The 24989-nt window shown below is 50.1% G+C and overlaps 2 protein-coding genes across 2 annotated transcripts in view; one reads left to right on the forward strand and one right to left on the reverse strand.

The window, feature by feature from the left end:
* Positions 1–24989, forward strand: part of LOC142588871 (uncharacterized) — a 517173-nt gene that overhangs the window by 146475 nt on the left and 345709 nt on the right. The gene's annotated exons all lie outside the window — the stretch shown is intronic.
* LOC142588327 (XK-related protein 6-like) overlaps positions 1–24989 on the reverse strand; it is a 277150-nt gene that overhangs the window by 31446 nt on the left and 220715 nt on the right. The window lies entirely within an intron of this gene.

The raw sequence follows: 24989 nt of genomic DNA on the forward strand, positions 1-24989 counted from the left end.
AGTAATCGCGGGATCGAATCCCGGCCACGGCGGCCGCATATCGATGGGGGCGAAATGCGAAAACACCCGTGTGCTTAGATTTAGGCGCACGTTAAAGAACCCCAGGTGGTCAAAATTTCCGGAGTTCTCCACTACGGCGTGCCTCATAATCAGAAAGTGGTTTTGGCACGTAAAACCCCAAATATTATTATTATTAGGTTCAGTAACAACCGTACCATTCGCAACAAACGTTTGTCCCGCAACCACCGTACGTGCCGTGACCACCGTACATACCGTAACCACCGTGTGTCTCACATCCTGTACGCATGGACCTGCATGCGTTTGGCATACAGCAGCTGTAGAAAGCGTACGCTTTCGTATTTGGGCTGTTTTCGCGCTAGATAAGTTCGCTAGATTCCCTAGGCTGTGTGGTAAAAAAGCCACACTCTTTGTAAAAGTCTATAAGCACGAATATACATCCGCATTTCTTTTTCTGTTGCCTTCCGCTAACGGCAGACTCCCATTGAGACACGGTGCCGTGGTTCGGCGATGCGCACTACGCTTCTTACGTTTTTTGGGATCCCGACTCCCGGTACGGTGGGCCCGACGACAAAGGAGTTGTCCGGAGAGCCTCTTTTGTTCTTGGCGAGCGCAGGCAAGCATGCTGGCCAATGCGCCGATATATTGGAGGACGTAAAATAACTGTCACGATGAAAAAGAAATCAATATCGGACAAGGACAAACCAAAAAGAGTACAAGACGTTCGAATTATACCCGTTCGCATTTGATAAGAAACGGAGCTCAAACAACCGAGGGCCGACCGACCGACCGACCGACTTGGGAGTCGGAACGAATTCCGAAGTAGCAGCAATGGTATCGCAATCAGCGAATGGAAAGGAAGGAAGAGGAAAGAAAAGGAATGGGGGAGGTCGGTGCGGTGCTCGAAACAGCGTCGGGTAAAAAGAGGTATAATTTTCGGATCGCCCCTCACTCTTCCTTTTCTTCTTCCATAATTAGGGACCTTTGATGGCATGTTAGATGGGAACCGTGATTTAGCGCGGGGGCGTCTTCTTGTGTCTGTGTGCCCGATTTCGCAGTGGGCGGTCCTCGTCTTTTTGTCTTACACCCTCCCCCCTCCCCCCACCTTCAGCGCTCCAATTTCTTCCCTTTTGATCGCGATAATCAAGCCATCTCGCTCCTACATATCCCCAGGGTTATCATCGGTTTTTTGTTACGCCAGTCGACGAATTACATGTCTCGGTGCTCTGAGCGCTTTCTCGGTTCGTTGTCTGTGGCGACTGTGTTCATTAGGTTATTAGTTTTTTTATTTTTCAACATCATCTGCCTTTTGTTCGTCGTGCTGTGCGATTTTGGTTCTGCAGCTGCGAATGATCCGGTTTACTCACTTCTTTCATAATTTCTTTTACTTGGATTAATGACTCCATTTCCCTTCGCTTCATTTCTACTCGGGCTCGTTTCATGGCTGTTCGGAATATCGCATTACATACGCGTTCCTAGCGCTTTTCTTCCCTGCATGGGCGCTGAAATGGCCGCTGTGACAGCGATAGCCGGCTCACATACCAGCTATAGTGAGAGCCACGCATGCTCCAGCTATGACGATAACCTTACATATACCAACTCTTGTGACGGCCGCATAGGTATCAGGGTTAACGATAGCTGGACAAATACAGCAATACAGCTACCAGCTACATTGATAGCTATATAAAAATACAGTAATAGCGTCAACTGCGCAGACGCATCTGTAACGCTAGCTGCACGTATACCAACTGCAGAGGGAGCGGTACAGAGATAACAATACAATTACCAGATACAGTAATAGCTGCATACAGTATTTGCGATAGCTATATGTATGCGTTTGTGCCGATAGCTGCACAGAAATCCGTTGTAGAGGTAGCTGTACAGATGTCAGCTAGAGCGACGGATGTGCAGATACAGAAATGACGATACAGCGATAGCTGCAGAGATACTAAAATTGCTTGAACTACTTTCCGTTGTCTACGCAGACATCGGCTATCGCTGTAAACTTCAGCAGCGATATGTGTAATGGAGCCATCTTCGCACATTCCCAGGACTGTGTATGCATAGGTACCATTTAGTGTTGTGAAGATGAGTGGAATTTGTGCATGTGAATGGATGCAAGCGCCCAGTTAAGTTTCTCGGAATGTTCAACCTTCTTGCAAACTCCATGTGCAGTGCACTGTTATCAGAATCAGAGGGCTGACACGCGTGTCTGCGTGCCGTCACACGGATACACATGACGTCAAATCAGGCTTTCACTCGCTTAGGCGTCCCGTTTGGGTTTGGGGCATCACCGTAGGAATGTTGCGAATGGCGGCGACCGGCTGGTAGAGGTATATATTATAGTATATATATTAGTATAGTAGTACCAGTAATATTGGTAGGACGGTAATATATGCCAAGTAACTTTCCAAAAATGCGGCTGCGTCTGTTAGTCTCGTCTTATGGTAAAGTTTGGACCAGTACAGCTTGGCCAGTTGTTTTTCCTTTTCTTTGTTCTTGTCTGCGCGATGACGATCGGTGATGGTTCCCAATGACATCCCCTTTGAAATGGGGCGGCGACAGATGGCCACCTAGGCTGCTCTAACTAATCAAATGTTACGGTTTCTATTGCTGTTTATCGTTTTACCTATACCTCTCCATTTTAACTTCTCCCTTCGTTAAAACCGCTGTATATCTGTATTGTACATTAAACTATGCCTGTAACCACCGCGGCTCCATCGGTTTTTTTCTTGCTGTGTTTCCCTCCACCAATAGTCTAACCGTCTCTTTCATATTTCTACCGCTGGCCAGCGAACGCTTCCGTCAGTTTTTAATCTCGGCGTTTCTGGAAGGTGCACATTCCATGCCTCAGGTGCATTGGCTTCACGATGGTGGTTTGTTTGCATCCCTTTTAAAATGCGGCGGTGAAAGGTAGCCACCTATAGCCTGCTCGAGCTAACCGAGCTATACTGTAACGTGCTTGTCGTTCTAGCCTTTCTGCCTATACATCTCCTTAATCTTTTATATATTCCTGAAAACCTGTATCTACCAGTGTTAAGAACGGCCAGCTGCAGTGCAAGTTTTGCCAACCAGTTGCGACTGTGGAGGCAGCATTCCGGGAGCGTCGCCGCACACCTCTAGCCACGGCGTGACTAAGTCGACTGTGTGTGAACAATACGTGCGTCCTCGACTCTCTGTCGCTGGAGCCGAGTTTGACGAAGTCGCCATTGTAACTAAACGGGCTCGGCGGACCAACTGTTGTTACTGAGCCGCGGGAACGTCTACTGACACCCCTTCCCACGCGCCGACCAAGACGCCAGACAATGGGCGGCCGGCGGGCGCGCTGCAGTTCGGGGAATAAATGCCCCCACGGTGCAGGGTCGTCTCCCCTCGGTGCTTCGTCTCGCCTACTGTGCCTGGTCAACTCGCCTACGGTGCTTGGACGGCCGTTTCCGTCACCTGGGTATCGGGAGAGGACCGAGTGTTTAAAAACCGCTGTTGTGCGGCTGCTCAGGACACTCTCTCTCAAGCAGTCATGTTAGACTGATGTACTTTCTCAAGCAGTCATGTGAGACTGATATAAATACTGTAAGTAAACCCAGATTCCTCATTCTCGATGAGAAGCAGTCCTTCCCTTCATCAGCGTCCTCAGCGTGGATAAGTTGCACGACGGCATGGGCCAGCTACCCTCTAATTCATGCCCGACTCCAATCTTGACAACGGATCACGAGCGATGGGATTGAACCCCCAAGCATAACACCAGCTGTACTTGCCTGTAACGCATCCGGTACTACCAATCTCTCCCCTGCTTTTTTTTTACTGCCACCTTTTTTTTCCCAGTTTTGTTTGGTAAGTTTTGATAACAGCGCCACCGTTCTTTTTTTTTTTTCCTCTTACGCTCTGCACCCTGTCTGATAGGTGAAAAGGACAGTTCGAAGAGTGCACGCATATCGTACGAGCTGCGCTGCCGCGTCCCACCGCACGCGCAAGGCCGGTTCGGCCTTTGGTTCGGCGCGGCAGCCGGAAAACACGCCATCTCCATTAGGAGGTGGCGTTGGTGGGGGAACGGGGGGAGGGGAAGGGGCGGCACGGGCCAGATCTACGCTCGCGTCTGTGATAAGTTGTCCGTGGAGAAAAAGAAACAAAACAAAAATTTGTCTATGCGCCCTGGAGGCCGCAACATCGGCACGACCCTGTGTTCGGTACAGCTCGTGGGGGTGGGTGGCATGGGGGAGGTTGTTAGGACGGTAGCGAGGCGCGAGTGAATTTCGTCGCACGCGCGCGACTTGGGTGAGTGCATTGAGCGAGCTGCTCAGCGAGCTGCTGTCGACGGCTGCGGGTTCGTGAGCGGGGGGTGGGGGGGGGGGGAGAGAAGCGTGGGGGTAAATTTTGACAGGAAATTGATATTAAAGCGACGCGCCTTCTTCCCCTCTCCTTTCGTTGCATGTATGGAAGAGTACCGCGAGAACTCGCGTATATTAGGCTACGTCGTTTATATTTCTCCCGCGTTTTTATTTTTGTCCCATTATTTGTCGTATTGTTTGAGGCTGCGGATGATTTTGGGAAGTTGACGTCTTTTATATTTTAATTTTTATGGTCTTACGTTTAAGGCTTCTTGTGCTCACATTATGTTTGAAATGTTAGGAGTGTCACTGGTTTATCCTACTGTGTGCCTTGTAAAGGGGGTCTGAACATCTGTCAAGTGAATTAACTTTCACTTTTAGAGCGCAGCTCTTTGGCGTCCGTTCCTGGGTTTCGCGTCGTTGTCGGCGTTGTCGTCGGCCTCGTAACCAGCTCCGCCCCCCTTTCATCCCCCCAGCGCTAGCAGCGACCGACTGATACCGCTGGATGCCGCTGTCGCCGCTAGAGAGTCAAGATAACGTGACTGCATAGAACACCGTCGCCGCCATGCAGAAAGAGGAGGAAAGGGTCCCCCCCCCCCCCTGTTCTTGTGTGGCGGATAGGGTGCTCTTCAGTTGCATCAGTCAGTCGCTGCTATCTCTTCCCTCCTCCCTTTATCGTGTTGTCCGCTTGCTGCGCGCGCTTCTGCCCCCATCGTTTGCCGCTGGGTGTACACGCCGCCCCCCTCCCCCCTCTTCCTGCGAGTCTCCGGTTGTCAAAGCGCCGGCTCGAACTTAATTCCTTTCTTCGCTCCTCCTCCAATGCAACCCCTGTGCGGTGGCAATCAGAGAGGCAGATCGGTGGCGGCTTGACATAAAGACAAACAACAATTTCCTAACACTTATGCGGGAGAACATCCCGTTCCTCTCGCTCGTAACGCGTCCCACGGCTGTGACAACCTCGCGAGGCACTTGTATAGATCTCGTCTTTGAGAATCAAGCATTGGTGTACCAAGTCGAACATATATCAGTCTATTTCTCCGACCACAAAGCTTCCTTAATGACTGTGAAGAACTGTTAGTGGAGTCTTTGTTAAAGGAATACGTGTGACAAATAAAAAAAAAAATTCTGTGATAGCGCATACATGTGTTGCTCGATTTCTTTGCCTCAATCTATCGAAAAGGTGAAACAGCTTATTTGCTGCGCTCAAATTTCGCATTAGGAAGTAACGTAATCGTCGGTAATTTTTTTTAGTTCCCACTTTCCCGCACTCAATATGGAAATAAACTCAGTTCAATTCAATAAGTTCGACCAAATTATAGACTAAATTACGTGTCGTATATGTGTCGCGGATGTCGCCATGGTTACGTTTTCCTGGCAGGAGAAGTTAATTAGCGAGATAGGCGTCGCTATCCATCGAGGATTCGACCTTGGGATGTGCGGCGCCATCGTTTGTCAGTGTGTCGTCGTCGTAGCTGCTGTCGTTTTTGTCGTCGACGCCTTTTGTTGCCGTCTTCATTGTCCTCGTGTCGTTGTTCTTCCAGTCTTCAATCCTGTATTCGTGGCGTCGGCGGGGTCATATCCACCACCTTAGTGGTTGAATCGTTATCGTCATCTCGCGTTCGTCTAATTCTCTTCGTCATGTCGCGTTCGTCGCCATAATCGGGCTCCCTGATTTCTTTTTTTCTTACCCTCCATTTTCGCAGCCGACGGATTCACATTGCGGTAGTCGAAATGTGATCACAAACTGTTTTCGTGATCGTTGCGTATATCACATTTCTCACCCAACGCCCGGCGTACCATGCTATTCCGGCAGCCAGGCAAGTAACTCCGGCTTCTCGTTAACCCTGTAATGCGCAGCGTCAAATATGTTCTGCGCTAAGTTAGTTACCTTCCAGCACGGGAAATTTACGTACCGCGTAGCCTATATAGTGGCGTTTCGATTACTCTTCAGGGATTTTTCAGCTGTGGATAGTTCAGCGAATCAATTACTGATTAGTTAATTACTGTACTATAACTGGAGGTTCTAACTCAAATAACATTTCGTTCTTTTTTTCTCGATGGCCACCACGGAGGTGAACAAGTTCTAATTTTCCTCGATATGAAAATGTCTCTGCTCATTACGGGGTTGGAGTATCAGCATCTCTCTCATCTCTGCCGACACTGATTGGCAGCCGTTTATTTTACGGACATGTTCGGGTTGGTATCGTACGCGGCTTTTTACGGTATTGCAAGAGTCTCCCCTCTCCAGCTGCATCGAAAACCCGACTCGCGTAGCCAGAGCGACGAGACGCGGAAACGAGATCCCTGGAAGCAGTAGGAGAGACCCGACCCGAGCGGAGGGGAGAGGAGGGGGAGCTGCTGAGAGGAGGTGGTAGGAGGAAAGGGGGGTCGCGAGATACCCGAGCGGAGGAGAGAGGAGGAGGCAGGAGGGAAGGGAGGGGGGGTGGTCACGATGAAAGCGTTCAGCTCACTTTGAACGGAAGACGGTTGGACGAGAACGTGTTGAAGTTAAAATGGCGTGTGCTGTGCTGCGAGTTTTGAAAAATTGGCCGGGCGCCCTGGCTGTCGTTCCGTGCGAGGGGAGCTCAAATTGAGGGCGGCCGATGACGAGGACGACGCTGCTTGCTCTCGGGGGCATCTCGTTGAAAAGGAGGGTTTAAATGACGATGGCGACACCGGGGAGAGAGAGGGGGTGTGAGAGGGAGCTAGATAGCGTGACGACGCGAAACGAGACATCTTTCTCTTTTTTTTTCTTTGCGCGTGTGTTCGTGCGTGGAGTAGTGTAGCGGAAAAATTGGAATAGCGCGAATATAAACGATGCGCGAAGCGAGTTTGTTATTTGCCCGGGTGTAATTTGAAGACGCCGACTGATGGATGCTGCCTGCCCCGAGCGGACGTTTTATGTGTGTGTGCGTGTGATGTGGTTTTGCACTGTTTCGCGCATGCGCGCGTGTGTTTGTGTGTAGGAGATTTAGGGGGGGGGGAGTTGAGGGTGGTTGAAAGAAAAAGAAGTGCCGCTCTCTTTTGAAAGTTTTCTCTCTCTCTTTCTTTTTTCTTTCTTTGGCGGGAGGGAAATTGGCGTACTTGGGGACGTAGTCGGCGAATCGGATTGAATGGCGCCATGGGTTTCGTGGAACGCTTCTGAAACCGGAGGTCTTGTTGTTCCGTGGTCTCGGCTCTTTCGCGACGACTTCTCAACTTCCCTTGCGCAAGTGAATTTCGACACTCTTTACATTTGTTGTTGGTTAATTCCTTTTGGGACCTCTTTGGGTCTTTGTATAGACTTGCCACTTTTGGCCATGCAATATCTGTAATGCCGAGTATGAACGCAAGTTGTTAACAACTGTATGGCCTTTGTGTTAATGTGGTACGCAGCCAGTTTCTAGTGGAATATTTGCAGACATTTCATGCATATTAGTCGACAAAGGTATGTAAGGCCGGAAGTCAACGGCTTCTCAACAGATAATCTACGCCATTCGCAGAAAAGGAAATCTGCCTAGACTGGCGAAAAAGAAACGTTTTGTGTTCGTAGATATTTATAAGCACGCCCGTCTTGCTACACTGTGTGGTTCACTTTGTAAATGAATAAAAAATAGGAAGGGCCACGGAAGGGAAAGCCTAAAGTACTGTGTGCAACAGTGTTTAGCGGCCTGACTGCAATGATCACGTCAATGACGTCTTTGAGAACATTGACGACGTCAACGACAACGGTTCACGTGCACGTCGGGCGGACACGGGACGAAAATTTTTGTCGGGACGAATGGAACATTCTGGCGGTGTTGTTTTCTGACATGTTTCCGAGCGAAAAAGGGAACCTGCCCACAGAACGTAAACCGATCATTTTGGTGCGCTATCACGCTTCCGACTCCGGCCTTCAGACAAAAAGAAAAAAGGCAAATTTAATGCCTCGCACGTAAATCTGGCGCAGCGAATAGCAAAGCGCGCGTCTGTGGGCGATGACGAGATCTGTGCAGCGTGGTTGAGCGTGCGGCGTTTGCTTTAGCGAGCGCTAGTTTCTCGCCGGCTGGCGATTTCACCGTGAAATAATTTGCACCCTTAAAAGTTTGCGAGTTTTGAAAAATAGTCGATAAGGGTGCAAATGTGTCTAAACGCGTGCATTTGCACCTTTTTCTTGGGTGTGAGGGTGTGCGTTATAGACGGGTTTACACCCTTCTTCATTTTTAAGGGCGAAAAATTGTTTCACAGTGCACCGCAAATGTTGTACTGCTGCGTTGCATGCCGGCTTGGCGACGCAGTCAGCTACGCGCGATGCCGTTGTGCCCAGCTAATTGCCATTTCCTTCCCCCGTGCGCGCACCCTCACCCTCTGCTCGTGTAGACGATGTCCACAAGCTCGCTTCCATGGAACCACGCTCGTTATCCTTGTCTCGGCCGCTTATTTCTCTCTCTCTCCAGCAGCCTCCAACTACTCTAGGCTCCTCTAGACTCCAACTACTTCCTCAGTCAGCCACGCCCATCCTCACTCCTCGTTTCCCCATTGTCCTTCCAATCCCTATCCCGACGACCCTCTCGTTGCTTATTCGTCATCATCTTTTGTTTTTTTCTCCTCGCACGTGTCTCGCGACTCTGCGCCTTTTCACCTTCCGGCGTTCTGCCTCGCCGCTGTTCTTTCCCCTAACGTTCCCTAATATCCCTTGAAGCTCACGATTGTTCTGTCGCGCTTCCACGTGGCCTTCTATACAGTCCCGTGTATACAGTTTTCCCAACTCCTAATTTCATGCCTTTCAGACTACCTATCCCTCCACCAACACCCAATCCAACCCCTGACTCAGTTTCGCTTCCCAACATCCCAATTTATAACCTCTTTATCTTCGCACTCCTCATTCGCTTATCTCCTCCTCCTCCGTCGTTAGTGAGCTCCCGTTTCCGTCCGCATCCTTCGCGCAGCATTTCAAACAATGCGAAGCGTCGTGCTCTGTACGCGCCCTCGCCTAGCTATACGCACCTTTCCCGTTCGCGGCGTTTCCCTATCGCCTCAGCTCCTTCCCTCCCAACTTAATTTCCATATCCACCCGTAACTCGTATCTTTTCGTCCCGCATCTACGTCCGAGTTTCCCGATCCACCGTTCCCCGTCTCGTGCCCTTCTCGCTGACAAAAAAAATGGTTCCACGTTTCCCTAAACCCTTCCCACCTCACTCGCTTTCCCTCTTTTCAAGGCGACTCAGGTTCGTTTCCCCATCGTCTCCATTCTTTCCCTTCATTGGTCGCCACGCATTCTTCATTTCCTGCTCTCCTTTCGCTCTAGAGTTGGCTCCCGGCGCCTCCTTCACACCCTCTCATTTGCCTCTCCCCTCCCCCCTTTTTTTTTCGCGCCAACTCACTTAAACCGCGCGGTGCCCGGCTCCCGGCTTTGCGCGCCCGATGTAAATTACGAGACGCGCCTGCCCCACTCCGCAAACTCCCGCCTCCCCCTCGGACAGGAGGGAAACTGATATCAAAATCTGCCTCCCTAATTTATCTATACGCGCTCAGGCCTCTCCCTAGCAGCGCACGGCTGCAGCGTCGGCACATACACCGTGGGTGCTCGTTTCCTGCCCCGTTCGCCGCCGTCGCCCGGACACGAACAAAAGGCGTCCTCATTCCTATCGCTTTCTCTCAAGTCGCTCGCGCGCCGAGGCAAACATTGGCTTTTTGGGAAGAGGAGGGGGGGGGGGGGGTTGGCGTACAGGCGCCGGCGGTTTTGGGGGTCCATTCATCTTTTGCGTGACGCACAATGGAGTCGGTGTCTTTTCGACACTGTGCAGCCCGCCGCTGGCGCCCAGGCGGCTGTTTGTGTGTGTACGCTCCTTTCGCGCTCATCTTCTACGGCAGCGTCCGCTTGGCGCGCCCTCTTGCGCGCGCGTGTGTGTGTGTGTGTGTGTGTGAGTGCGCGCGCGTTGCTTCGGCACTAAGTATGCACTCGGCGAGTTCTGTGCCCACTGCTTCCCTGCCCCGACCGTTTGCCGTAATCAATCTCTGGCGTGCCATTTCGCTCGGCGGGGGTGCATTCTAAATTTCGCGCCTTGTGTGCTTAAACCGCGTGCGCTAGCGCGCCGACTTCCTTCGACCTCACGGGCGCGTTCTCGTTTGACTCGCAAAGTGAAAGCGAGCGAGCGAGAGAGAGAGAGAGAGAGAGAGAGAGAGAGAGAGAGAGAGAGAGAGAGAGAGAGAATAAAGGGCAGCGAAATGCCTACGAAGGCTCGACGATGCACTTCAGAGAATCGGCACGACCCGGTATACAAACGCGCCCGCGATCGAAAGTCCGCCATTATGAGAGTGGCTCGTTAACAATCCTGCAACCTAAGTACGCCGCTTCTCCTTTTCTTCTTCTTCTTTAATGTGATAGTAGAGACAAGGCCACTTTTGTGGCTACGTGGCGATCCACTTGACGCAGCCGCTCAAGTCGAAACCACACGGTTGCGCGTACGCGCGCGCTCATACGCGACGCGTTCTTCTTCTACGCGCTTTCGCCGCTTCCGGAAGAATCGCGCGCAGGGCCCGTGTCTGCACGTGCGTGCAGCGACATAATAAATGGCGAGGTGCGCGAAAAATAATGGGACGCACGCTTAGCTCGGGAGCTTCGCAGTCTATGGGTGGCGCTATCTCGCGCTTTATCACAACCTTATTTTTGTTTTGTTTTTTTCTGTTTCTTCTTTCCACGCTCGCTTTCTAACCAAATAGCATCTCCCCTCCCCCGACACTGCGGTGCAAGCGCCCGTGCGAGCCCGCACGAAACCTACGCGAACCTTGTGCGTGTGTGTGTGTGTGTGTGTTGGGTTCTCGTTGCCAGGAGCGCGTGCCCTAGTCGTCTCGGGGATTTGCATAAAGGGCTCGTTAAACCGCTACCGGCTCTGTGCGCTGTTTGAGCTGTGGATCGCGCGGCTGGGGCCGTTATCTCGCCTCCGAGCGCTTTTGGCGTGCTTTTTTTACAGCTTTAGGCAACCGAGTCAGATGTCCCGCTTTGCTTGCAGAGAGAGAGATAGAGAGAGAGAGAGAGAGAGAGAGAGGAGGGTGGCGTTAACTGCGAACCGAGAAGTCACCTTAGATTAGCCGAATTAGGGAAGCCGAGAAGGGTGTACTTATATAGTAGGGGATCAGGGAGGGGGGGGAGGCGGTGAGGTCCTGATTTTTCGCGCTTTACGGCCGCGATTCCCTTGCAGAGAAAGTCATCAGTTTGAGTGGATGAGAGAGCGGCTCCGTGATGAAGTTGAGGGAGCCCCCCCTCCACCCCCCCCCCCGGCTGTGCTCTGTGACTTCACCATTGCGGAGCATATATGCACGTGCCATTTCTAGCTTGCTTGCTATCCAAAAAGAAAAAAAAAACAGAAAGAGGCTTTAGAGCTGCTGATTCTCTGTATGTAATTTTTTTTTCGCCAAATCTCTGATTATTCTATACAGGACGGGCGACCCGTCGACTTCTGCTTTTGCAGGATACTTCTCCATTTCGATAATAGCATACAGAATAGTTAATACTTGTACTGCTTTATTTATTTGATGATACTGGAAACGTTGGCAGCTTTAGTCGTTTATGCTTTTCCGCAACCTCTTGAATTTTTAAATGAACAGACAGAAATGACACGTGGAAGTGTCTTCGTTCCTTTTTAAGTGATCGGACTGCGGGAAAGTAGACCGCCGAAGGGACGGCCGGCAGTCCCGATCAACGAAACATATACACCAGTGACTAAGGAATGTACGAAACAACCCGCCGTGGTTGCTCAGTGGCTATGGTGTTGGGCTGCTGAGCACGAGGTCGCGGGATCGAATCCCGGCCACGGCGGCCGCATTTCGATGGGGGTGAAATGCGAAAACACCCGTGTGCTTAGATTTAGGTGCACGTTAAAGAACCCCAGGTGGTCAAAATTTCCGGAGTCCTCCACTACGGCGTGCCTCATAATCAGAAAGTGGTTTTGGCACGTAAAACCCCAAATATTATTTATTATTATGTACGAAACAGTAGAAACAAAACAAGCAATAGAACGATAGAAACGAAAACAACAACAACAAAAAGACAGAAAGGAAGATTAGTAGAGGAATAGAACACGTGTCGCTTAAATCAGGCGTCGCCTGCCATTACGGAATATGAGTGAGTGAGCAAATAGAGAAATTTCGCACACGTAGATACAGTGACGACGAGCTCTGCGCGTCGACGCGCTCGAACCGATGTATGGTGGACGCGACAAGAGACAGACGTACAGCGTGCGCTTAAGTGTTCACCAAAATAAAACAAGCACATTGAAGAAATTGGTTGAGTGCACAAAATAAGACTCACTGACAAATCTGGAGCAGCGTTGAGAGACACCTACGCAGCGAATGCACAAATGAATGACTCGAGACGAGACGTCCACGCTGAAAGTACGCCTAAAGTCAACAAGCACGTGAGGCAGTAGATGGAAGTATGAATATAGAAAATAGTGCAGAATTTGAACATTGGTGCTCACAATCACACATACAGTTTCGCTGTCTGCCAAGAAACGTAGTAAATCTTTCGGAGCTCAAGCCTTGCGCTGGTTTAACAACAACAACAACAAAAAAAAGCGAACAAACAGGCTTACGATCGTATTGATTGATAACGTCGCAGCTACGGCAAGCGGAGCGTACGTTGCGCTTCGATGGCTGAGCTACCTGTGATAAGGTTACGCAGCTAGACAAGACGCGACGATGCTACCTACCTCCGTCTGGCGGCGTGGCGTTCGCAACGCGTGCTGCTCCGCTAGGAGAAAGAGCGCCGCTATGTAGTATGACGTGTTCGAACTTTGTCAGTTGTTTCTCTGTCGCCCAAGAACGTGCTCAAGCATCACACCTCATTGTTGGCTGCGGTCTTCTGTATGATAGCATACGCGAAGACCATATTTCTCGCGGCGGCGTTAGCTGCAGATGAGCGTGTTAAAACTGCGGAACCAGGGGCGCACTGTTGGCTCAGCGTCGGGCCAACGTTGGCCCTACGTTGAGCAACGTTGTCCTTGCGTCGAGCTTGCGTAACCGTGTTTTGAGATTCTATCTCGCTTAGTTAAGCCGCGTGTAGATGGCTAGGACATAATGACTCGAATTACGGTACCGTTGGGTTACATTTTCTTCCTGCGGAGGAGTGTTATAGAAAGCGACCTTATACTGTAGCAATTCCAGGTATGGCGAATCTGTTCTGCGTAAGGCGCAGCGTGGCGGAAGTTTCTTGAAAATGAGAATATCCATCTACCCGTTTTAACGCGAAGCTGCAAAGGAAACTCAATTCGAGTGTCTCAAAAAGCTGAAGAAACATACGCGCCCTGGCCCGGCGATCGAACCCCTATATACAGTGGTGCTATTTTTTCGTGGTGTCATACTGTCGGGCGTCCGTCGATTTTCTCTTTCTTGCTTCTGTAGGCATATACGCCGTTGCTAGAATATGACGTTACACTGTACTGAATATAGTGTGCTCTTACTTGGTGGAAGCATATTATAATAAGGAACGTGCTCCTGACACCGTCCGGCGTCCCTGTTGGATGTTTCGAGAGTTTCGAACACCCAGTGGATTGTGACACCCTCCATCTTTCTTTCTTCTTCTTCTTACGTCTGTCCGCATCGATCGTCACAACCGAAATCGCTTCGTACCGCTCCGACAACCCCCCCGACTTCGACAACCCGGGGTACTTTCCGGCAGTGTGCCTAATCTCGCGCACGCCTTTTTAAGCTCACTCCATATATACTACTGCCTGCACGCGTCCTCCCGGTGCACGCTCCATCAGCTCGTGCCCTCGTTATCGTTCGACGCCGTTCGCGCTACGCTCGCGGCGAACGCTTCGCACGCGTATAGCATATTCTGTAGCAGTTATCTGCGTTCTTTCGCTCGCGTGGTCCGCGGCCAAAAAAAATGTGCGAAGCCGTGGCGCTCCTCGCGCGTGAGAAACTAAGCGCTCGTCGCTGTAGACAACTCCCCTTTACCGCCCCCCCCCCCCTTCCCAACGCGGCATGTGTGGCCCCTTTATCGGCGGTTAACGCTTCCGCTGACCCGCTCGCACGAGCGTGCCGTTTCTCCCATGTTTTAAAAGCCCCTCCCACCTTGCTCCTTCTCCCTATCCCGTCATGGGTCCCGGCGTTTCCTGCGTGCTCGCGCGATCACACGTTCCCGCGATATGCCCAACTCTCCCAACTGAGCACGCCTTTCTTTTCTGTTTCAATAACATCTTATTTTATTGCCGAGCTCTGGCTGGTGCGCCCCGTTATCTCAAAAGCGTGTAGTTCAGCCCCCTCCCCTCCTCTTGCGCTCGTATGAGTCTCTGATCGGGCTTCGCGCCGTTGATGCAAGTTCGGCCGTGAGCATATGTGGCTGCCGCTTTATACGGTTTGCCTATATGTGACACAAGTTGGCCTTTTCTTTCTGGGTCTTTGTTTTTTAATCGTTCGGGGAAGTTCTCAGACTGGTTGTGTTCCTTTCTATACCTTTTTTTTTTTAGGGGCGTCCGACTGGCTTTTCTTCGAGGCACTGATGACGCCGCAGATATCGCTGATAATCGCTGAGACGTAGGAGCGCCCTCTGTTTAATGACGTTCTGAAGCACCTCTTCCTGCAGTATTCGTGCCGTAAAGACGTCTTTGCTACGTTTTCTCTCCTCCTCTTCTTTAGTCGCGGTGTCGGATGAACGACTGAGTGGCTGCAATACGTCGTTTTCAAGTTCTGAGATAATTCTAAGCCAAGGGATTCATCCAGTGAGACCCGCAGGTAACGCACGCCTTCCCGAAGCTCTTGGATTCAAAGTGGACGGAAGGTGTCAACTTTACAGCGGTCGAGTTAAGCAAGAGACGTTTAGAATACTGGTGGAAAAACAAGCGGGGAAAAGATTGATGCGACCGGATCTCTTAAAGGCATAGGTAGCGGTACAAGGTAGATAGAGAAGTATTGGAGTAAAAAAGAATTAAGAGATGTTTACAAAAATGCTAGAATGAGAAAGCTTGTATAGCATACCTGAGTAACTCAAGCAGGTTAGGTGGCTGTTTGTCAACGCCCCGTTTCAAATGGGTTGCCGGTGAATCATCATCATCACACCACCACCACCACCACCACCACCACCATGGACCATCATCAACTTCTTTTGCGTTTGTTTGCGCTCTCTCATCTTTTCTGCACTGCAAGCCATGACCCTGTGCCACTCTTTTATGTGTTTATCATAATGACAATATGCCCCAGTAGGTTGTTGTGGTTGCCTGCTAAATCTGGGGGGGGGGGCGCACACCCACAGCAAGCCATAGGCGAGCGTTCTTCGTGAAAGTAAGATGGCAATTCCGCCGGAAAGGCGAAGCACCTATTGCGATAGCAAATTAGCAGATAGCTGTACGAAGTAAGGATAGTAGTTTTGTCGGCCGCATATACTTGTGAACATTCGCTTACTAACTAAATTAACAATGATAGAATGCGTAAGCGTGACTCAGCGACGACGTAGGAAGAAACAGACACACGGAGACAGTGCTGCCTTTGTGTGTCTGCTTCTTTCTGCGTCCTTGTTCAGTCGCGCTTACACGTTTTATCATGGGTTCAAACCAACTAGCCCGTCAACGTGCTTTAACTAAATTAACCAGCACGGTGTCACGCGTGCACAGGTAAATACGAACACACATCGCTCGATGACATCGGAAACTGTCTGTGAAAACGCCGGAGTTCGGAATCGAGGCAGCAGCCGCGAACCAATTGACCTGCGTGCATATGTCGCTTCAACGCGTACGAAACGTCGAAAGCGTAGCGCATGCGAAGCTACCGGCACTACGCGCACTAGGCAAACATCGCAGATCGCGTTGAAGATGAGGCCCGCGCGGGCGCGCACTCACGTCGCAGACCGCTTTCAAGGCACACGAGCGCCGGAAACGCGTCCCTGCGGCGTCCGACAAAGGCGTCTACTACGGCGTCCGCGATTCGCGTAGCCAATGCCTAGTAAACGCCGTGACTGTCTACTCTGTACGGAGCGGCGGGCGAGGAGGACATCGTGGCACCGTATTGCAGCCGCCTGAGTAGAACGCCTCTCAAATTGACGCTGAGCCGTGCTCCCGCAAGGGCTGCAGAAAACAGCGTCAACCTTTTCTGATCCCTTCAAGAACCACTTCTCTCTCAACCATCGCCTCACCCCCCGGCCTCGCGCGCCACGGGAGAGGGCACGCATCCGGGCCGCGTTCCTCGCTCCCGCACGCGAGATCGGACCGCGTTCGCCGGATCATCCTCACACGCTTTCATTCATACGGAACATCACGGCGACGCCGACGGCAGAAATGCGCCTGGAGTGTCCATATAATTGCTATCGCAGTAAAAATGCTTCTGTAATGCTTGACCTCTTAAGTGATCCGTTAGCTAATAACGCGCGAGTCGACCGGGTCCCTAGAAATGGCCACTAAAAGCATATGTTCAAGGGTAATGTGAAAGTGGGTAACCTGAACCGGAATTTTGGGCCCGCTCTCTATGTGTACATAGGGCCGGGTGCCTGTGTGCTTCGGTTTCGCCGAATAAGAAGGAAAGCAGGAAAACAAAGGAAGAAGTAATCGCGCAGTAAAATTTCACGATGCGTTGAGTGTCGAAAACCATGTTGCTTTATCGCCCTCTTTCACCCTCGAAGGCCGAAACGGTGGCACACGTAGCAAGGCGACGCGAAGCGCCGATAGGTTGTGTGAATGCACTTCTGGGGCCAACCGCGAGAGTCCGGGTTCTTTCCCTTAGTTTATTTTCCCCCTCCCTCTCTTCTTTCTCTTTCCTCTCGCCTCTCTGTATATTTGATTGGCTGCAGCAAGAGCGCCGCGCAGTGGCCAGGAATCGCAGCTTCGCAGAGACATTTCTTCCTCTTTCTTTTTTTTTTTCGCGCTCTTTCTATCTTGCGCGCGTAGTAACCTACATGCACGCGTACTCCGCCCCTACGGGTTTTTTTTTTTTTTCATTGACTTCGGGCGGCGTAGTTTCCCATATTCCCTCGCTTTCGCGCGGGCGTAGAACCCTACACGTGTACTCGGCCAGCGACAAGGCGAAGCAGCGTGTAGATGCAAGTTAGATACACGCGCCATTGGTCTGGCCGTTCACCGCCCAGTTTCTTGTCAGCCCTCGCAATTCTTGCGTAGACAAGAATTGTGCAGTGTGGCGATTCGGACAATACCCTAATGATTTCATGTGTGCTGGCTTTAAGCAATACTTTTAAGGCCCCGCATTTACGAACCAGTAAATCATTTCAGAATCGGCGCACTAGCATATATGGAACAGCGTTTCGCGTGCGCCTTCGTACAGCTTTTATTTTAAACGAGTGTTTTATGATTCTGCAGCAACGTTATACTTTTGTTCTGGCGCGCTTTGGCCTTAGATGCGCTTGCGCCGATAAAATCTAATAATAGCCGTCATCATCCTCGTCGCACAACGCGGGGAAAATAAGGGCGCGGCTGTGTACGTGCTCCTAACCTCTCCCTTCGCGAATACCTTATTAGAGAGACCTGCGAACGAACGAACGAAAGGAACGAAATTCGTAACATAACATAATTACGATTAATTGGTCGCAACACTAATGATGGCGCCACCGTTATTCTCTTTCCTTGTCTTTTGGAGCGTTGGTCATGAATAGGCAGCAGTTAAATTTCCGCATGTAGTTGACGTATGCATGCTGTACGCTGCATTAAGTCGATCCCTCCGCTCTTGTGGTTGGCTTACGCGCGACGCAGCGTCCGCCGCGCTGCACGCTTTTGATGACGTAGACTGTAGGATGGGCGACAACCGCGGGGAAACTCCGCGCGAAGCCGTAACAGCTCCGCGGCGCGTTAATAAAAGATCCTTCGGGACCAGAAATCGCTCGACGAGGCTGTTTTGTTTACCGCCTAGCTGCGGTCGTGAGCCGGCTCTTTTCTTCCTTTCTTTTATTTCTTTCTTTTTCACCTGCCTCCCCTGTTTCCTCACATCTCACCTCATTTCGTTTACCTCTCGGAAAACCCGTTGCCTCCGGGGATGATCTGTTAACCGGCAAACTGCGCGTGGGCTCTAATAGAGCCAGTTAGAGAATGAGCAGGGGGCGCCACTCCCGCCTCTGCATGTTCGGACGCCGCTGAGGAAGAGGGCGCTTCAGTCGTTTCTCCTTCCTGTACTTTACTCCATGTCACCAACCGCCTGTATGTAGCACAGTGAAGGCTTATGTGTAAAGCGTCAACAGCCAGTCAGAATAGCAATGAGGTAGCGTTTGCGTATGCTCTAGGACTTGCAGGCCGGAAGTAAAGAGGTCGATGGCGTCGATGCTGATTGTCGGTGGCGTGTAGTAGTAGTAGTAGTAGTAGTAGTAATAATAATAATAATAATAATAATAATAATAATAATAATAATAGCCTGTTTTTATGTTCACTGCAGGACGAAGGCCTCTCCCAGCGATATCCAATTACTTGTATCTTACGATAGCTGATTCCAAAGTCAACTCGCAAATTTCCTAATTTCTTGACCTCGCCTAGTTTCCTACCGTCCTCGACTGCGCTTCCCTTCTCTTGGCACCCGTTCCGTAACTCTGGTGGTCCACCGGTTATCCGCCATAAGCATTACATGGGCGCCTGCCCAGCTCCGTTTTCTTTCTCCTGATGTCGACTATAGAATATCGGCTATACACCTCGTTTGCTCTCTGACCCACGGCGCTCCCTTCATATATCTTAACGTTACTCCTAACATTGCTTTCGTTCCATCGCTCTTAGCGCGGTCCCTAACTCGTTCTCAAGGGATTCTTGACCTTCGATGACCTCTGGTATTGGGACATAATTCGGCGAGAAGGGAGGCGAGGCGGCGTGTGCTTCCGAAAAGGCCGATGAAGAAGGGCGCGCGCACGCACACACATACGCTGCAAAAATGTTTACGCCCGGCCTTGAGGGTGTAAGGCCCTAACGTAAGGCCCTGACGTGTTGGGCCTTTAAGGCCCTAACGGTAGGGGTGTTACCCGTGCGACAAGAAAACACGCTTATGCGAAAACACACGTGTACCTAGATTTAGGTGCACGTTAAAGAACCTCAGGTGGTCGAAATTACCGGAGTCCTGCACCACGGCGTGCCTCATAATCAGAAAGTGGTCTTGGCACGTAAAACCCCCATAATCTAATTTTCTTTTATTAAAACACGCCTAAGGGTGTGAATATTTTTACAGTCTATGTACACTCTTAGACAAATGTGCACCCATTTGGGGCCTATATTTGCCACACAACGATAATCATAATCTGTCTAGCTTGCGTTTGCTTTCTTGAAAACGCCGCGCTCGTTACTTTCCAGTCGAGAAGGATCTGTCGTGCTGATGACGCGCATGCCGTTCGTGACTCGGAAGTGCCGGGCTCGCAGCGCTAAAGCAAGGAAATGCGGAGAAGACGGATGAGGATTATCGTCGTGTTGGGAAGACACGACTCAAAGGGTGTAACTTTGGTGGTTGCTTGGGCTAGTTGGTAATTCATGATCAAAAATAACGTACAGCGCAAAGGACAAGGACAGCGATAGACAGCGCTGTGTATGTCGTCTATCGCTGTCCTTGTCCTTCGCGCTATACGTTATTTTTGGTGTAACTTTGTTTAAGAGCGTACGCGCTCACACGTTTCCTTTCATGGTTGAAGGGAGTTAGTAAATTGGCAAATCCGGTAACGGCAATGGCGAAGCGAATTAGGCTTCCTTTGCCCGACACACGTCTGACAGGCTATACCGACAGCTCCTTTAATGCATCTAGTGTTAGTAATGATAGAGCAAGAAGAGACGTCCTGTCGGTTAAACCGACAGCCTCGCGTAATAAATGCACTGTTTGTCAAGACAGCCGACGAACGTCGCGCAGCACGGTTTCAAAGCCCGATGTGGGAGCACATGCGTTCGCCCAACGTACGCACAACCGTGCGCGACCGTTATTTGAATCGCTCGCCGTTTAGGTTTCGCGTTCCCCATTTTTTTTTCTTTTTGCACCAACAGCGACGTGCACGAGAAAAAAAAAAAAAAAAAACTCGCCCAAGTTAAACACGCGTGTAAGCAGCTTGCGCAGATGAGTTTCTTTTAGCGCGCGCTCAGCTACATAGGGGGGGGGGGGGAGGGGGGCGTGTTCTGTAACCCCCTATCTCTCGGTTGCCATGTTCATTTTCGTTTCCTTCTCTCTTCTTCTCATTTGACGTCGCAGTCGTCGTTTCCTGACGGAAACTCCTTCGAAACCTGTTTTTCTTATTTTTTTCTTTTTTTTTTTCACGCGGCACGCAGCCGCGACACATAATAACGAGATGTGTCGTCAGTGTCGTTGTGATGCGGAGTGAAATAGCGGAAATGGAAGCGTCGGGAATCTCGGTCTGTGCGCGGAAGCTCGCCGAGGTTTGCGCACCTAAGTATGTACGTGCCTGAATGAAACGTTGAATGGGCGGACGCCGACCGAAGAGCGAGATAAAGAAAGAAAAAAAAAAGAATCCCGCGAAAGGCAATGGGGAAGCGGTGTGCGTATATAGTCTGTGCACTTGCGCGCCTTCTGAATCTTTTGTTCTGTTGTTTTATTTCTTTCGCGTCAAAGGCAGGTTTTGATGGTTTGAAAAGGCAGTCGAATAGAATGCGCTGGGAATAAGCTAGTGTTGTTTGTTTGTTTGGGAACACCACATACATAGATACAAAGTGAATTTAGCCCCTATAAGTATAATACTTGGGCTTGTCTCGCGCGTGTTCTTCAAATTGAGGTTCTAGTAGATTAACTTGTTGACGCTCCGTCGGAACTGACGCGCAGACACTGCGCAGTGCCTGGGCGCTATATATATATATATATATATATATATATATATATATATATATATATATCTTGGAGTGTGATAGCGTATATACTGCGCAAACAACACGAGCACAAGTCAGTGGCGTTGGAAGTCGGCGTGTGTCTGTGTGTTCCGTGTGCACATGGACACACGCCGACTTCCAACTCCACTGACCTGTGCTCGTGTTGTTTGCGCAGTATATACGCTATCACATTCCAAGATGAAAATACCGATAAGCGAGAATCAATTGAGGTGCTATATATGCAAGACGCTGTCCCAGGAGGAGCGAAAAAAGACGGGGCTATCAGCTCTGGGGCGAAGGCAGCGCCAACCCGTTCAGCCACGGATACCTGTGTGTACTGTCGACAGGTGTCGCTTAGCGTGTGACGGTTCTGCAGCGTCATGCCTGAACCAGTACCTGCGTCGGTCAGCGAGTTTGCTCAACCATAAATTCATTAATTAATCGGTAAATAAATAAATAAATAAAATAGCCCTACCGTTGCTGAACCAGGCCGTAAATCAATCAATCAATCAATCAATCAATCAATCAATCAATCAATCAATCAATCAATCAATCAATCAATCAATCAATCAATCAATCAATCAATCAATCAATCAATCAATCAATCAATGTTTCTTTTTGCATGCGCAGTTTGAATTGCTGCGCGGTTTTCACCCTACGTATTGAAAGGAAACAAATCTTCCCACCGAGAAAAACCGGAACTATGCACGCGCAATTCTTACGCGGGCCACACGCCCGCGCACGGGAACCTTTGCTAGCGACGGCGTAGGCGTGTATATCAAAGTTTCATCGCCTCCGTCGTTGTCGTCGCTCGGTCGCGCGCGTCGCAATTAAGCGGCGACGAAGGCGCGACGCGACGGTGGGGCGATGGCGTGCCCTCTTCTCGCGTTTTATGTAGGCGCACATGGCCCCGGGGGGGCGTTGCCTCTCTGCATACGTCGCGCATTATTAACGCCAGATTCCCTCAAGGTGCATGCGCCCGCGCTCGCTCGCTCGATGCGTTCGCAATAACTTCTCGGCGTTGGCGCCGCGAGCGGATTATATGGAGGCCTCGTTGTAAGCACGCTCAGCTCGGCGTGGCACCCCGCGCGGTGTCCCGCGCTCTTTCTCGCCTTTCTTTTTGGTTCTCGGTCGATGCCGTTTCCTTTCCGCGCGCGCGACTCGCACAGCTAAAGCGCTCGTGCGGTTATACTGCTCCGAGCTCGAGGTTGTTGACGATGAAGACGAGGCTCGCGTTCAGCGAGGGGTTCTGCGGGAGCGCGCGAGCGCGTCACGTGTTGAATTTGCTCGCGAACGACCAGTGAAGTATAGACGAGCAATAAACTAGAGATAGATAGATAGATAGATAGATAGATAGATAGATAGATAGATAGATAGATAGATAGATAGATATAGAGATAGATATAGATATAGATAGATAGATAGACATAGATAGATAGAGATAGATACATAGATAGATAGATAGATAGATAGATAGATAGATAGATAGATAGATAGATAGATAGATAGATAGATAGATAGATAGATAGATAGATAGATAGATAGATAGATAGATAGATAGATAGATAGATAGATAGGTGGGGTGGTTCTTTATGAGGAAGAGAGGTTGGTACTGTCTTCTGAAGCCCTTGAAGGAGCACGGCTCGATGCCAAAACAAAGTGTACACGAAACCAAGGATGCGCATGCGGCGAGGCTTATGCATCTGCAGCGGCTTATAGACGCGCGTTCGTCGGTTCGGGCGTATAAGGGCGTCTCTTGTTTTCTCGCGGTTCTATTGGTGTGAATAAAATAAGCGCTTGTCGTTCCACCCCCTCCACCTTTTTTTTTTCTTCCCGTTTCGCGACTGCATCGTCTGTCTGTGTGTCGTCTGCTCGGCGTCGTCGGTCTGGGTATTCGGCATTTGCTCCAGCATCGTCGTTGCGAAGACTTTTCCACGACTGTGTAGAAATCATCACCACCCGAGCATTCATATGTCAAATAACAGCGTGTTCGTTTCGGATGGTCGGTACACGTAACGTTTTGTAAAATGGCAGAAATTTGAAAAGCTCGAAAAACAGGACGACGCCTCTTTCCTCCATTCCTGTCTTAGCCTTCTCCCGTCGCGGGCCTCTCTTCCGTGTCCTTTATCGCCCTGCTCAAATGTTGGGCTGTTTGACAAGATTGTACATGCTCGTGCGAACATGTTCTTACTTTTTTCTACTCCGCGTCACTGAATGTATGGAATCCCAGGAACTGACCAGTCGTGCTCTGCCTCCTGAATTTATTTTTTTAACCGCTGAAGAGTCTTGCAATGATTCACTGAGGTTGGGCTATAGTTAATACATTACAGTAATGACATCACAGGAATAATAACCTGACTCGGCGCCGCGAGAATTCGTCGATACAAGTCTATGTACCGTAAAATAATTTACACGCTCAAAAATGAATAAGGCCGTAAATGTGTCTATAACTTACAACCTTGCACGCTTGTTGGGTATAAGGGTGTGAGCTATAGATGGATTTACACCTTTACTTATTTTAAGGGTGTAAATCATTTTACAGTGTGTCAATGTGCTCCTTGTATCGTCCGGTCATGTAGCACTGTCTTTCCTGGAACGATGTTAAAGTACTGAAGTACTAAAGTACTGAAGAAAAAAGAAGCCGGGATGTGATAGAACAGCGCTAGTTACAGGAACAGGTAACCTTGCAGTATAGGGATAGAAGCTTTAATAGAAAGCATATAGAGATAGGCGAAATTCTAGGCTGAAATAAATGTAAAACTCGATTATCTCAAGCAGGCATGGTGATATATATCACGGCGTCGTTTCAAAGGAGATCTTATTAAAAAATCATCTCCACCATCATCATCTTTACGATTTTTTCAGTTCTGTGTACATTTTTGTTTCGCTTCTTTCCACAGCACTCACTTTTTACACCCGATTCGCGCTAGACTGTGGCAAACAAGTTATGGGGATCCCACAGGCTGCGGAAGTGGATTTACGGGAAACATTAGCAACTAGTACACAGCGAGACGGAAGGTTCCACCGGCGGCCGTATCGAAATTAAATCCCGCAACCGACCGAGCCATATTTCCGAGTTCGGTTGCACAGCAATCGTATAGATAATCAAGGCGAATTTTCGCCGTCGCCGTGATGTTCCACACATGTTGAGCTCAAGATCCACCTGCACTTAGCTAGGTTACGGAAAGTGAGTGTGCATGTATTTTGTGCCACGCGCACTGCAGCAACTGGTGTCTTATCCGTTTGTTCTCAGGGCTTGTGGCGCCCCCTACCGGTGCGGCGTGTCCAAACGCGCCAGGCAGACCAAATACGCAAATCGGGGCTGATTTAGGCCACGAACGCTTTGCGTTGATGAACAGACACATTTTTTTAGCAGAACGTATTCCGCTCCCCGCTCCGCTCGCGTACACCCGCTCCGTCCCAGCGGTTTACCCCCCCCCCCCCCCCCCAAAAAGAAAGAATGCTTTAGCTGAGCGTTGACGCGTTCGGCGGGCATGCAGTTGCGTGCTGTGCCACCTGAGGGGGAGAAGACGAGACAACAACCGAAATTGTGTACAGCATATTCAAGTTTATCAGTGCCAAACACTGAAACTTTTTAATGTTGAAAATTTTAAACGATCGTTTGCGTTTTTTGTTTAAATTTTATTTTTACGCGGGTGCGTGCATTCTCACACGAAGCCTGCGAGGCTCCGCCGAGACGAAGACACTCGATGTGCCACTTTAACGTACTCGTTAACGAATCGTCGTATTCTCACAACCGTGTTTCTGGCGCCGAGTTTTTTTTTTTTTGTTGCTCTCGTCTCGTTCCATTAGGCACTGCAATATACGCACCTGACCCGAGCAGATCAGCCGACGCGGGGCTATAGGCTAGCCGCCCTACCGCGGCAGTGGCGGCGGCCATTCTTTTGTATTTTCGTTC

Source organism: Dermacentor variabilis, chromosome 7 (assembly GCF_050947875.1).
Source record: "Dermacentor variabilis isolate Ectoservices chromosome 7, ASM5094787v1, whole genome shotgun sequence".
NCBI classification, from domain to species: Eukaryota; Metazoa; Arthropoda; class Arachnida; order Ixodida; family Ixodidae; genus Dermacentor; species Dermacentor variabilis.